Source organism: Limanda limanda, chromosome 5 (genome assembly GCF_963576545.1).
Source record: "Limanda limanda chromosome 5, fLimLim1.1, whole genome shotgun sequence".
NCBI lineage: Eukaryota > Metazoa > Chordata > Actinopteri > Pleuronectiformes > Pleuronectidae > Limanda > Limanda limanda.
In genome coordinates, this window is record NC_083640.1 from 7,990,721 (window position 1) to 8,006,044 (window position 15,324).

Sequence of the window (15,324 nt, forward strand, 5' to 3'; positions counted from 1 at the left end):
GTGACCCCAGGAAAATGGGGTGGTGCTGGAGGGGTTGACAGCCATCTATCACAGCTGGTGCCCTGGGACACGCTGTGGAGCACTGCTACACCGTGCTCTCTGGCTTCACTCTCAGCACTGACCATTCCACGCTACTTGAAATCCAATACACGTGTATATTTAGCTTGTCCCCTTCACATTTTACAACACGGACTGTGCCAACAAATGCCCGAGATTTCAGTATGAAACTTACACATTTCTGGCAGTTGTATGAAATATTACGGACCACGTCAATAAACTATAACCGCTTTGCTTCTTTTTGGTGTTGCGAAGAACACGTAGTGCACAGTGACCACAGAGATGAACAAATAAAATTAAATGATTTGAATGAAATGAAAGTCAGCTGTGGATGATAAATTATGACACTTGGGCAATGATGTTGGAGGAGTTTCATACTTTAAAAGAACCAGTTAATATAGCTCATGCCCAGAACCTTTCATCAACTATCATATTTCAAGGTCATTGCACCAGTTGCAAGCCCCAGAATATCTTTTGAAAACAGAGAAGTGCTCTGTTCTACAATGAGCATATGTATGCTCACACAAGGCCTCTCTCCACTCTCTCCTAGATGTGACTGTGCACATTCCCATCATATCCTTTCCTTTGCTTCTTCAGCAGACACTGAAGCAGCTGAAGATCAGACACTCTACAACAATAGCAGAACATGTGGTGTCTCTAATCTACCAGACTGATCACATGTACTGATAAAATCCAAACTGTGACACATGGGTCAGTGGCATCACTCCACAACAGCAAATGTTTTGGTTTAGAACATAGTCTACATTCATGCTAATACGTTTTCATTTTGAAACGGCCTCTTAAAACTAAATCAAGTCCACAATGAGTTTAGCTCCGTATCATGAATAATCCTCGTCCATACAACACACCTGAAAAAGCAAATCACGTGACCATTCACATAAACTGGGTATGAGTGTGCAGGTGTAACCAGGAAGCAGATTGTCAGCAATTATCGGTGACCGGGTCATCGTTTCCAAACATCTCCATTTTTTGATGTCCATACTACTAAGTAGCACTTTAGATTTCCAACTAAAACAGGGTCTTTAGAAAATTCTCCTTGAAAACTCTGGATTACTGTGGACAGCTGGCATTAACGTAGCAACAGTAATGCATTTTAAAGCTAAACATAGTAGTGTGGAAGTGACCATGAAGTCAGTCACGGAGGGTATTACAGAGTTAGGTTTAGGGAAGCATTAAACCAACACAGTAAAATCAGCACCACAGTAAAATGAGAATGTTGTCACACATAGAAGACACAGGTCGAAATCCTTTTACACATGACTTGCTATACATAAATAGAACTGGACTCGTGCTTTAACGTTATTCAAGAAGATTTTTTCTCACTTCAGAAAGTCAATAAGAGGATTTTTAGAAACTATGCTCCCTTATAATTCTTGGAACATTACACAAACTTTACACAAATAATGCTGGTATAGTGCCAAGAAAAGGGGGCTTTTTTTCTGCCCATACATTATCATATACAGTCCTAGTCAATGATGGTCCACATATTCAGCTCAACATAGTCAGTGACATCTATCCAAAATACTTTGTATTAATATCAGACTCGTACTATAAAGTCATCTCCAGAATGAGTATGATTTTTAGACTTTAAAGATCAGGAAGGAGCATTCTGGAGGAACAATACACCAGAAAACATGCTCAAGAACTGTACCAATAATAATAACAGGTTGATTGAGAGTAAACAAACACAACTCAACATTATTCCAAAACAAGCATTGAACAGCAAAAGACCTGAAAAGGGCCAATAAGGGGAAAAGCTGTGTGAGATTCTGGATGTGCGGGAAAACACACACTCTTATCTTATCTTTATGAGAACGACTGGCAGCTCCTGGTTTAAGGAACATGAGATTTGAAACTTGTCATATCACCCACGGTACAATTTTATCTGCCGACTGTCAACACCAACTGATCCCGACTGGAACAGATGGAGTCCAACTTGGTCCCAATAGATGTCACGCCAAACTCTGATTCTAAATTAGCTCAACAGTTGTCTTTAGCATGTATACTAGGATACTAGGATATCACATCTGGCTCCAGTCATGGCAATAATCTGTATCTGTCCTTATCACCATCTCTGATGAAAAGGGCTAGAATTGAATTATGAGTTAAATTGACCTTAAAACCAAAACAGGACACACTGTCCAGAGTCTGCGAAAATATCCTTTGGAAAAATAAATTCCTTTAAACTTGCAGCTGGCTTATTTTGAACATCCCTGGACAAGAAAACTGAAAGATTTGTGGGCACTTGCTCAACCACTGTACAGCAGACCTCGCTTTGCTCAACCAGTTCAGCAAATGCAGTTTACGATTCATATGAGGACACTTAGTTGACACAATGTTTCTACATTTTATTGACAACTGAGATATAAACTAAGTTGTGAATTGCATCCAGAAACAAAGTGGATTAGCGCAAAGACAAACCTATATAAATGAGAATCCTCAAACCTTGGCAGATTCAAATAAATCTGGGCTGTTGCAGCCAATGAAACTGTGCACTACAAATAATGAATCAATTTTATTGCTGTTCAATTTCGTAATGAAGGCTCCCACTGAGCTCTGTCTTCTCCAATCATTTCGCATACAACACGGGTGATGAAACAAGCTACGTTCTTGGTTAGTATTGAGTCCCAGATCCAGTCGAGCTGAGAGTGAAGAAATCCAAGCTGCTTTTCCGTATGTTTAAAGAAATGGAAAGTATTGGGTGTAAGACTGAAAACAAACAGGTCAAGTACCCTGACCTGTCTTTTACTTTACTCTCTGGGACATTCCTGCAAAATGACCTCATAGGGGACAGCAGGCATGGAAAGCAATGAAATCTGTTTCAGAGGAGATGGTTTTTCCATCAGTGGACCGGTTCATTTTTCAGGGCTGAGGTTCAAACCTGGAGTCTGGGACCCCATGTGGCAGCTTCAAGGACAGGGGGGATAGGTTGTAACAACTTATATTATGTAGGTATAAACTCTGACACCGTTTCTTTTTATAATATTATAGTCACTATAAGACCGTTTTATAGGTTTTGGTTAGCTACTACACGCCAACCATCTCGGTGCTAGAGAGCCTTATAAGCAGATCGAGACTCAGTCTCAGTAACAACCATTTTGACAAAATATTTTTCTTGCTTGCCTTTTGTAAAATAAAGGGACAGTAAAAACAGATTATCGGTTTTGACGTTATGTTAAAGATATGTTGCAAAGATTTCTTCTGAAGTTAGCAGACTAACTAATTATTGCTGGCTGTCCTATCGCGCGATATCGCTTTGTACTTCAAGAGGCAGTAGTGAGTTATTGTATCTTCCCGTTTGTCCTCAGTCCAACATGAGAATGAAGAAATAGTAATTGAAAGCAGGATATAAATCCTGTTGGAGTCTTCTTCTCTCTGCAGCATTCCTCCACTCTTTTCTCAAGCTCAGCTACTGATGCTGCTCCAGCCGCTCTCCCTTATGTTCCTTGACCTCCTGTTCCTCATCCTCTAACTGGGCCGACTGGGTGTGAAATCTTCAGTAAAACTAAAACTGAAGAAAGCACTCTCCCAAGTTACAGGCTGCAATAAAACCTGTGTCGCAGATATAATTTTATTTATCCCACACTGATAGAGGACTAAAACAGACAAGACTAAAAATAAGTAAGTGATAAGTAATGCAATCCTCAGGAAAGGTTCCACTACATGTGTAAATCACAGGATATCTTTGCTCATTCAAACAGCTCCCTCAGCGACTTCCTGACTCCAGCTCAACATGCTGAAATGGTTAAACAGCCAACGATAGTGGCCATCGAAAGCCAACCGTGCTGGACACACTGCAAAAACTACAAATAATCGTCTGAAAAGGGAGGACCTGACTGTCAGCTTGGGATGTGTGGGTGCTTACCTTAAAAGACTCAGAAGGGGAAATGGGTGTTAAAGCATTTAAGAAATCACGTTTATGCACAAAGCTGGAAAAAACATTTTATTTAAGTGCCTATAAATACAGTGGTTGTGTGAGGCAGCTTTAATACACACAGTGGATAATAATTTACGTCTGAATGTAGGACTTCATCGTGAGGACTGATGTCCAACTCTTTCTGTGCAATACAGAGACATAAGCGGAGAGGACTTTGGATTTCATCCAGAGTAAGTACATTGACAAGAGTAGCCTTGAACCAAATCACACTAATGACAGAACGGATGCAAACATTGAAGGTTATACTATTGACTTAACACTCAGCACTGCAACACACAGAGTTTACATCATCTGGGCATGTTGACTTGACAGGCAGACTACAGTGTAATAATGTCTGTCTGGGTCTCTGGCCTTTTATGCCAATGCTTCTCTCGGCCAGTGGAAATAGCTGACTTAGTGTTGGCTTTAAGTACATGGAAGTTATGACTCAGAAACATTAGGTAACAGTGGTTCTTCTCTTTTAATTTAAGGTATTCAGACAGAGAGGTAATACAATTCAAGTGTAGTGCTTGGAATTTAGCTTTTTTGAAGCAACATGTTACTAGCTATTTTTTATCGAAATGAATAACTCAGTAATTAATAAAGCCTACTTTATTCATCTTTTCAACAATTTGGGCTTTAATCAAGAATGGCTTTCACCAAAAATAACCGTGCAAATGAGAGCTTAGGTTTGATTAAGTGTCTGACTAGAGCAACGCTCTAAACATGCAGAACAATAAGTCTTTTGAGTGAGCACTCAAAAAATTGCTACCTTAAGATCATCTAGGCAGGAGTTCAAGAACACAGATGTTGGAGAAGAAACTGCTGCACTGCTCTTGAGTAACAGCTATTGTTATAAAGTTTTACTTAGACATTTCAGGCACCTTATTGTTCCAGAGGGAAAATGGCGCCCAGGTTTGTTAAGGCGCACTTATAAAATGTTTCATCTGATTGCTGCAGCCACATGAAAGTGACGTTTGAGTGCTTTCAGCAAAACTTTATGTCCCAATGTCAGGTCCTCAGCAACGACAAGTGACATTCAGAACGATCTGTCAAATGGACAATAATTATGGCCACGTGCTCGGCCACATGGAGGAAGTTAAACACTTGACACTTTAAACGGTGCGCATCCATCTGCAGGAGTCATTGGCACAGGAGAAGCATTTCACTGGTGAACAGTGCACACTTCATAATTCCCCTAAGCTTTACATTATGCTCTACACTGATGAGCTTCCATTTGTCTTGGGCTTCTACGGAAAAAGGTGGAGGGGGGACAATCAGGATACGTTTCCCAGGGCTTGATTCCAGTGCAACCTGCCCGTTCACTTCAACCAAGTTTAACTAAATTAAAATCTAAAGGTCATGTCATCCTCATAATCATGGCTGTAACCGAAGAAGAGGAAGAAATAATAGACTTGAGCTTATATGATCAGGACAGTTTCCAAGGTAAATTTCCAAACTAAACACACAAAGGTTTGTGCAAGGCAGGAGTGCTGGACTGGTATTCTGTTGTCGTCTGACCGTGTAGCACAAAGAGTCTGCAGACACTCAGCCAAATTATGAGCTCAACACTGGCCTCTGAGCGCAGCCTGCGTTGAGAGAGTACTAAGTGTATGCATGTGTTTGTTCCGAAGTGTGGGGTTATTAAGCTTGTCTCTTTTCTGATGTGGTCCAGGAAATGCCTCACCGCTCCACTTAAGCCATGTTTAGGTTATTGCAGTAGTAAACATTTTGTAGCCAGATTTCCTTGCAGTAAGACTCATGGTGTAAGAGCCGTATAAAATCTTTTCCGAAGGCATGGGCTCGTTATTAACTATAAAATCCCATCGCGTCACTGCAAGCTGTAGAATCCTATAAACTATAGGAAGGATACCACCATTTCTCCATTAACTGCACATTTCTGAGAGCCTGATGATGTGAAACTATTGAGTCTCAATCACACTCTGGTTCTCTGTTAATAACGGACCTGTGAAGGTAATGCTACAGTTTGGCTGCTGAATCCAGGCGCAGAACTATTCAAAACATTATCTCATCTGCAGTGGAAAAAGCGATTCCACCTCTGTGGTTGCTTTGGTTTTCTTCTGTGAAATTGGGGTCTGTCTTCGGAGTAGGGGCAAAGAGTGTATTTTAATCTGGAAAATATTACTTGGGGTGGAAGAACATGGGAAACAATAACACAAGAAGGATTCCTCTTTCATCCTCTGGGCTCTGTGATTTGGAGATATACTTGAGTCTGCAATTTTAGCTCACCACAACTACCCGCTTGGCCCGGTCCTTTGCTACTCTTTTTCCACCTCCCTCTAAAGTGGGCCTTTGTCTTGGCCAGCCCATGAAAACAGAATGGATGGGGAGCTCCGCTCAAGAAGAGCAGAAGATCCCTAAGGTTACATTTTGGGTAGAGTTGGCCTGAACTACAGTGACCTGTGTGTGGTGCAGATCTTTAAAAAGTTCATTCAACTTTAGGCTTTCATGTGATCATAGCGTCCTCCTGCCAGCAGAGTTGTAATAGATGAGACCGGTGTGTTATGCGGTCTTGTTACCCTGCATGGAAAGCTCCCTGTGTTCAGGGTAGGTCTTCCCCTTCACACATGGAGAAGCAATCAAAACATGGAGGCAAATGGAGCAAGTAAGTCTTCCTTCAAAGCAGAATGATCCCCTTCTGTTTTTGACATTGAGGGAGCCGAAGCCTTCCGGCAACTGATTAACTACTGTTTTCACAGAGGAAACCATAACAAATGATTTGTATGCTGTTGTCTAACAAAAGTCACTACAGGGACAGTAAACGGAAAATCTAATCTGCATTTGCTTCCTGCTGGGATGAATTGTGGAAAATACCTCATAAAAAGGTAAAGCTACAGAGAGAAGAAAAACAAGTAGTGGAGAATAATTCAAAAGCAGACTCTCTTCTGCCTGATGTCCCAAGATTAATGACTGAATTACTTCGATAATTGTGGAAATGGATAAAAAGTCGTTTGACAGGAGTGATTTGAGGGTTGTGTTAATACTCCCTGAAGCAGCCTTATTTTGAGAAGCTACCGTTCAAGGAAATGTAGCGGCAAAGTCCTCAAACAACTTTAACTGCTTATTTGACTTAGAATGATCCAAGACAAACAGTCAGCGGCTCAACAGTATAGCTTTGCTAACTGTGTGGTCCATTTCCATCTATAAGGACTCTCTAATGTAAACTGAACACAAAGGCCAACAAGTCAAGAAATATGCCTATGTATAACTGGTGCAAAGGCAGTATGCAGATCAACCTATATATCCATTATATCAGAAATAGAGATTTTGTACAAAGAGAGCACGTGAACAAACCTTTTCTAACTTGTTGCAGACTTACAGTGAGTTTGGCACTGTATCTGCACAGAAATATTATGCTCATTACTGAAGTCATAGAAACAGGAATATTCAGGGTCTCTTGTTAACAACTGAGTCCAAGTAAGACCTTAACTGCAGTCCGGGCCAACTGTCAGGTTACACTTACTGTACATGTGGAAAGTCTGTGATTTCCAAACGAATCAGCAAAAAACCTTCCCTTACAGCAAATTTATCCAGGATGAGGTTTTTCATTACACATACAGGTCTAAAGTAAGTACATACACTTAAATACATTCTGGTAAGTAGTTAGAGAAGAAAAAAGATTATAGAAGTCCCATGTCTGTCTGGTAACTATGAAGCTACAACCAGAAGCCAGTTAACTAAGCTTAGTATAAAAACAGGGAAAAACAGCCTGGCTCAGAGGAAAAGGAACAAAACTAGCACCTTGTACTCATTTGTTTAACTTGTACAAAAACCAAGAAGTAAGATTAGATTAAACGTTTTTGGCTGTTCTTTCACACAATCCAGCCTGGTGTTAATGATGGATGGCAGGCATGAAGTCCACTGTTTGTTATAGCCAACACCACACATGCTGTTACGTCACTTCAAATGTACGATACGATGATGGAAATGTAAGTTACACTTTTGCTTTCAATGTTTTAATTTACAAACACGTCTTTCTACAGTGTGATGTATTGCTTTTCTTGCACAAACAGTATCATAACATTATATGAAGTTGCTATCATGGAATTTGCCCACATTTACCACTGGTATTTAGCATTTTGCCAATGTTCCGAGGTCAATTATCCAGTTGTCAACATGGGAATTTCTGATTTCACGAGTTGTCAAGGCCACACAAATGCACATTAGCCCTGGTCTCTGAGGAGGAAGAGACTCACAATGATGGTAAATTCTCTGAAGGCCTTTTTATTTAAGGATCAGAACAGCTGTTCTGGGGGCCTGTGGTGGTCCAACACCTCACTTAACACATTTTATTCATCTCAATGCTTCTCAGGCCTTGGGAAAAATTACAAAAGGAAATGTTGTAACTGTTGATTTCAATTATTTTGGAGGTCATTAGCAGAAATACTTTCAAGAAAATATGGGGAAGCATATTCACAGCAGGCTTACTAATAATATATGGGTCAAGCAAACACACATGCTCTGTTTAAACACAGGGATTAAGAAGGCCACACTGAATTTGGTCAAATAAACTGGAACGAATAGTAACTTGGACTTTGATGTCATTGACTTTCACTTGGAAACCTATTAATTGAATAAAAACGAAAATACAATTCAGAGATGGATAACAGAGAACAAGGCAATTTTTGATTTATGTTTTTCCAACTTACAAATGTTCCCAAGATGAAATAAGATGATATACACACACCCTTCGACATCAGGGATGCCCCATGGAGAAGAGGCCGCAAAGACATTTAATTTAGTGGTTGGCCGCAAAACAGACAACAGTAGTGCGCTGGACTGCCTGATCCACATATCATGAACATCTGTATTATGAGTATGAGGCCTTGTGGGGTTTGGTTGCAGAACAGATTCTGACTGCTGGTCCCAAATTTGCTCTAAGCAGTGTAATAAATATGGTTTCGACTTTTCCCTTATTTCTGCAGTAATGTTTTTATGTACTCGACTGAGATTTATGCACAGGTTACACATGTAAATGCACACGTAAAAAAGTATTTTCAATAAAGTAAAGTTTATCCAGCAAGTACGATATGTAAAATTATAAAAGTAACAAAATACAAATGCACAAATAATTTAAAATAAAACACACCAAATACCTTTCAGGATATTGTTACTGGAGGTATTATTTTAGCACTGTTGTACTTCATTTGAATTTCTTCAGACAGGAAATTACGACACAGAATTTCTCTAGCAGGCAATGGACCAAGATAAAGAACCAACATATTCTGTAAAGAAATGAAATGTTCCCATAAACACCTTGAACCATGATTTTATCCAGATACTGCTTCTCTGATGCCACTTACACTAGTTCAGTGTCAGGCACTATAGCGCAGCTGTATAGTAACAGTGTTTAAAGTTGGGCTGAGCCATCAGCCTGCTGCCACACTAACTCCATAAACAGCTGGGAAATGAGCTATGGTTTACCTTGAGCCAGGGTGCCGTTCCAATCATTCCCCAGGCTGTTCTTTACCCAGGACATTGGTGATTAAAGCAACCAGACCTGAACCTAAATACACAGCCACAGAATACACCTTGTTCTTTATAGTCCAGAGGCTGAAAGCAAACAGAAACAGGCTACAATCCCAGCATTTACAGTCACACCTGGCTTGGAGGCTGGCCTGTTCCACAATTATATTGTTGCCTTGTAAATGTCCAATAAGTTCTGAGACAGCCAAATAGATGACATTTAAAGAGTGATCACTCCTGCTATTAAACAAAACTGTCACATAAATATATAAACTGAGATCCAAGATTCATGAATTTCTCCAAGTGTGACTCTGTCTGTAAACCCTCTCTTGGCTAAGCAGGCCCTTGTGTGCTTGCCTGACAGAGTTGGAGACTAGAGAGTAGTGTCTTGTACAATGCTTGACTTTCTACAATATAGGACAGATTTGTAGGGACAGTTTTGTGCACAAGCAATGGTCATTGGTCCAAAAAAAGTAGGTCAAATACACTGCAGCTGACATAATCCACACAGAGTCACCAACTTCACTGAGAGCCGAGCTCTCTGAAACCTGAACTCTACTACTAACAGTTTCCCCTGCTGAATGACCTCTGTGTTTACCATCAGATTACAACTCTTTCCTTCTGAGTCTTTGACAGGTCATCATGTTGCCTCCCTGAAATCTACTCATACGTAATACACATATAGAATAACTGCCATTGTCTATCACCACACACACACACACACACACACACACACACACACACACACACACACACACGCACACCCTTATGGTGATCTTCCAGACACAGGCCTTTATTTGTTGCTATGCCGCTTCCATGGATCCCAAACACCTGTTTAAAAAGTCTATTGAGCGTGTCACTTTGGATTCTTTCCAAATGATGTAAAGACGGCCCTCTTGTAAAAACATGTCTGGAAACCATACGGTAAATGTTGAGCACTCATGACAAAAAGGTATTGTGACCTTGAATATGATGAGCTGGTTTAGGGATTAATGCTTGTAAGAAATGGTCTGCATGAGTCAACTCAAATAGTTTGAGTCTTAACAAATGCTGGAGCTCCAGTTTTGTTGTCGATTTTTTGTTCAATCACTGTTTGAAAGTCAGACAAGGCCACACAGGTTGCCCATGCTTTCAACATCACATTAATGAAGGCTGAAATAAATCCTGTTCCTCTGAATTCTCACACGTTCCATTTTTACTGGTCTCATTTGGTGGTTTCTGCAACAGTCAGGGTGAGCTTGACAAAACCCTGAGCCAGTCCCATTCTTTCCACTCAGTTCATTAAACTCAATTTTCCTCCCAACAGAACGCTCCTTGTACGTCTACCCACCAAGCACTGGGAGTCCTACGCAGCAAGGCCATGGAATAATTAAGCAGACTGTTTCCACACTACATCACAGAGGAAAATATTAATATTTTTATATGATACATCTCTTACGGTAAATGCTTTTGCATATATGGGCCACACAGAGCGACAGAGGTAAACTATAACAACAATTTAAAAAAAGTGAATTCACAGTTGTAATAAGAGTGTCAATCAAACATGGATAACAACCAGCGAGCAACAGTGGGCCAGGGGTGACAAGGTCAACAGGTCACCAGAGAACCATCCATCATGGCTGGCAGACAGGGAGACACGCTGGTCTTGTATATGACCGTGTTTAAACAAAGGTCACTATGGTGGCCTCACACAGTAAGCCACTCATATTAGGTTCATCACACTGACAGCCAAACCTCGTCACATGTGATTCCGTTCATGAAAACACACTACGTGGATTCACTCAAATATAGTGGGACACATAATGCAAATACAAATTTCAGTAGCATTGGTAGTTGATGTTATGCTAAGGACAAATGGGACCTCGGTTGTTTGACATAAGTTGTAAAGCTAACATGTACACAGTATGTCAATGTCAAGGTTGGAAGTAACGAAGTGCATTCAAGTCTGTAAACTGGGTGGATTATTGGTTTATTTGTGGCTCTAAAATCACTTGAAACTGGACGACTAAAGCTAGAGCATTTAAAGTGAGTGATTGAGTGGACCAAACAAAAATTACAATGGCACTCAGAGTGCATTCCTTCACCAAGGGCCAACAGTCCCCAAGCCCGACCATACCGCACACACTCATACATATCAGTCCTCTAAATATGCCTGATTTTTTAGGGGAAATTGAAAAAAATAGCCCCATCTCACCATGATAAAAGAAATTTCTGGATCCACCCTTTTGTCCAGTTTCGTGACACAATTTAATTGTTTTTTTCTTGACCAATTTCCCATCTCTTCTCCAAGGTTTGTGGAAATCCATTCTGTATCTTTTCCATAATTCTTCTGGCAGACAACCAAACATGCAGTTGCAAAAATTCCATCTGAAAACTAACCCTATACAAGTATAGTATACAAGTATACATAATTTTTGCCTCTTTTTTCAAGCTAGTTTAGTCTTACACAGTCTTTATGCATTTTACCTCGGGAAAACTGCACCTTTTTAACCTGTGTTAATGTATTGAGCCCGTAATTGTCTCTCTGGTCTACGAATTAATAACACCTGAGATGATGAATTTATAGAGGTGTGGAAAGTTCTCGATTCCTAAATGCATTGCGATGTGGAGAGATTTCATATTTGTCTTACTGATTGTATTGACTGATAAAAAAAGAAGCCATGTGCAGTAATATAGAAAATAGTGGATGTGAGGAATTGAAATGCATCAAGGCTCATTGAGCATTCTTATCGTTGACTCCTTAATCATAATTGAATCAAATCGTGAGGCTTGTGAAGACGGACACCTTTATAAATATAAGGCTGGATTTCCAACCAAGCAGAGCAGACCACAGGGTAAACTGATTACTTCACATTTATTTGGGAATTTACACCTAAACGTGAAATTTTGTAGGAAATTCAGCCATGCAGTATAAAAGCATTGTGATCCTTTTATCTAAATCCCTCTTTGTCAAACTTTTGCAAAACAATTATTTTACTATATCGTGCATTTTCACTAATAAAGCTACTGTGACTACTTAGGTTAAACCTGTCATGTGTAATCACTCAATTCAAGTATCTGTGAAGTTGACATTCATGACAGTAGCCAATCCACTTAAAGATGTTCACCTTAGAAATCTATTTCCAAGGGTCACGTATTGTATAATTTGTCAGATTAATTTATACATACATCTGCCTTGAAAGTGATAAAAACCATCATGGTTTTCCTTTCAGCTTTAACAGGAGGCACGCTGTTGCTGAAATATTAGCTAATGGAAAAACATCTCTGAGGTGTATTTGTCATTCTAAAGCATTCCTAATTTCTCTGTTAACTGTTACATTTGTTTTTTTGGACACTGCAGTGCTTTTTCCGACCCCGGTTGTCATAATGAACAGAATCAACATGTGGACTAATCATGAGTTATAAGCTACACAGCTTTTGTTTTTTTATTTTTTTGTATTTTAAGATATGAAACACCTGAAGAGTAATTTTAAAAAGCTGTGCTGATCTGAAAAAGCTGTGTTTGACACACAAAGAGCTGCAGGGTCACTACTCCTCCTTCACTTCCTCATATCTGCGAGAGCTTGTTTTCAAAACCGAGATGTAAGACACTGTAAGAGGAGGAATAATTAATCTAGCAGCTGTTACTGACTATTATTTTGTAATTCACAAACAACCGCTAAATTCTCCAAACATGCTTCCTCAATCCTCAACCCAGAAACTCCTGTAAAACATTTCCAACATGGAGCCACTTTACACAAACTCTCCAATGTGGTGCAGCTTTAAAATGCATCGATTTCAACGAGGTCGTCAGATTTTCCCCCTGACATTTTTATGATCCGATGTTCCTCAACCTGCTGAGGATTAGAGATGGAAAGAGAACCAATCACTGCGCCCACACCGTGGCTTTGGATGACTCCCAGCGGGTCACTCAAAACACTCAAGATTGAAAAGCAGCTCAGCTTCCCGGCCACCGAGCAAGTTCACCACTTCACCACAAAGTCAGCTGCAGTTTTCATTAAGGAGGAAAAAGGAGGAGGAAACAATTGAATATTACAAGTCCAGTAAAACACATTTGACTAGACTGGTAATATTCACTTGTCGCAGGAGAGCTTATATTTAGTCAAATTTTCTTTGTTCGAAAAAAAAAATCTCTTCAAGGGATTAATTTGTCATATGTGTTACTGCTCCTTCTGTCTTAAACTCAAATGTTATGAAATGAATTTGTCCACGTCGTCCTGGTCCAACAACTTCTGCCAGGAACTTTGACTCATGAAGCCAGGTGGACATTCTTGGTGTGTCATTAGTGGAATCATTTAGACGTTCCATTCATTGAAATTTGTGGAAAACAAAAAAAATCTAACTCTGTCTGCCTCTAAATACTGATCAACACATGATCTGAACTAAAAAAAACATATATAAACGTGATCCTCTATGTATATACACACTTTTTCAACGTCTATGGTGATGGTGTGGTTCAGCACTGTATATAATTCAATATTTTAAACTACAGTAAGCCTTTCACTGTAGCTTGATGCAACTTCAGCACTTTGCCGGTTACAACATTTTCTTTCACTGACTATTAAATCAGGCCCCAGGGATATTACAGCAACTTACTTTAGAAAGGTTAATGCTACCTATTGTAAATAGCTTTCCAGTCTAACTACACTTGGTTAATAGTGCATGGGAACATTTCCCCAAAGTATGACGAGAGGATTCCCTGATAAAAAACACATGACAACACATACACACTGCACGAGAGTCTGGATTTGACTGATGCAGTGAGGCAAATGTTTATATATAAGCTCAAAAGGAATTGTATATAGATATTTTAAACAATATAATGGAAAGCACTGATTGTACAGTATAACATCAGTTGGAGCACCTGAATGATTGCAAACATAGTGGAAAACAAGAAATGTAGCCTGAACTTTGGTATTTGAAACTTTTTCCTCATTGTCAATTTTTTTTCTCGCTTTTCTATTTTATGCACTTTGCAACACTTTAAGAGTTTATAGTTGGCACACATAGAAGTTGGTCACCATCTGTAACATATTTCATGTTTATACTCGAGAAAGGAGAATCACACATCCTGTGCATTGTAAAACAAACTCCATGGCCATAAAAACACAAACAGACTTTATGAAACACAAAGCTACAATAAAACACTGGGGTAAATGTTTAATTAGCTCATAGTGAATGATTAACTGGCACTTGATAGGATGACTACTGTAAGGTACAGGAATGATTTCTAGTTAATATTTGCTAGAGGCTATAATCCAAATTAAAGTATCAACAGCTGCCCATCTGGTGAGGGAGGTGTATATTACTTTTTAAAAGCTGCTTGAAATGTGTCAACCCTTCCGTAATTGTACATTTGAAAAAAATACAATTCTGAATTTTGTCTTAGCTTTCCCTTTAACTCTTATATAATCGTAGCAGAAAGAGAAAATCCAGTCATAACAATAATAGCTGGACAAAAGAAAAGCGCATTAAAAAGAGGAAAACAACAACATAACATGAGACATCAGCCATAGCAACAGTATCCAAGTGCCAAGTGTTTGTATGAGACATTTATAGATCATTGGCAGGATGGTCCGCCCTGCAGGACACACTTCATATCCTATTGTCCACCCACACGTACATGGAGACAAGTTCAGACAGCTCTGCTTTTGAAGTTATTATGTGATTATCCCCCAGCAAGATTTAGTTCAAGTGTGCTGCACTATACAGAGACCCTGCCTGTTTCTGACATCTCCGCTCCAGGCTGTACAAAGCAGGGTCGACAGTCACTCATCCAGGGCTGGGCTAAGTCAAACACCTGGATCTGCTTCCTATCTGTCAGCGTCTTTCCGTCTCTCAGG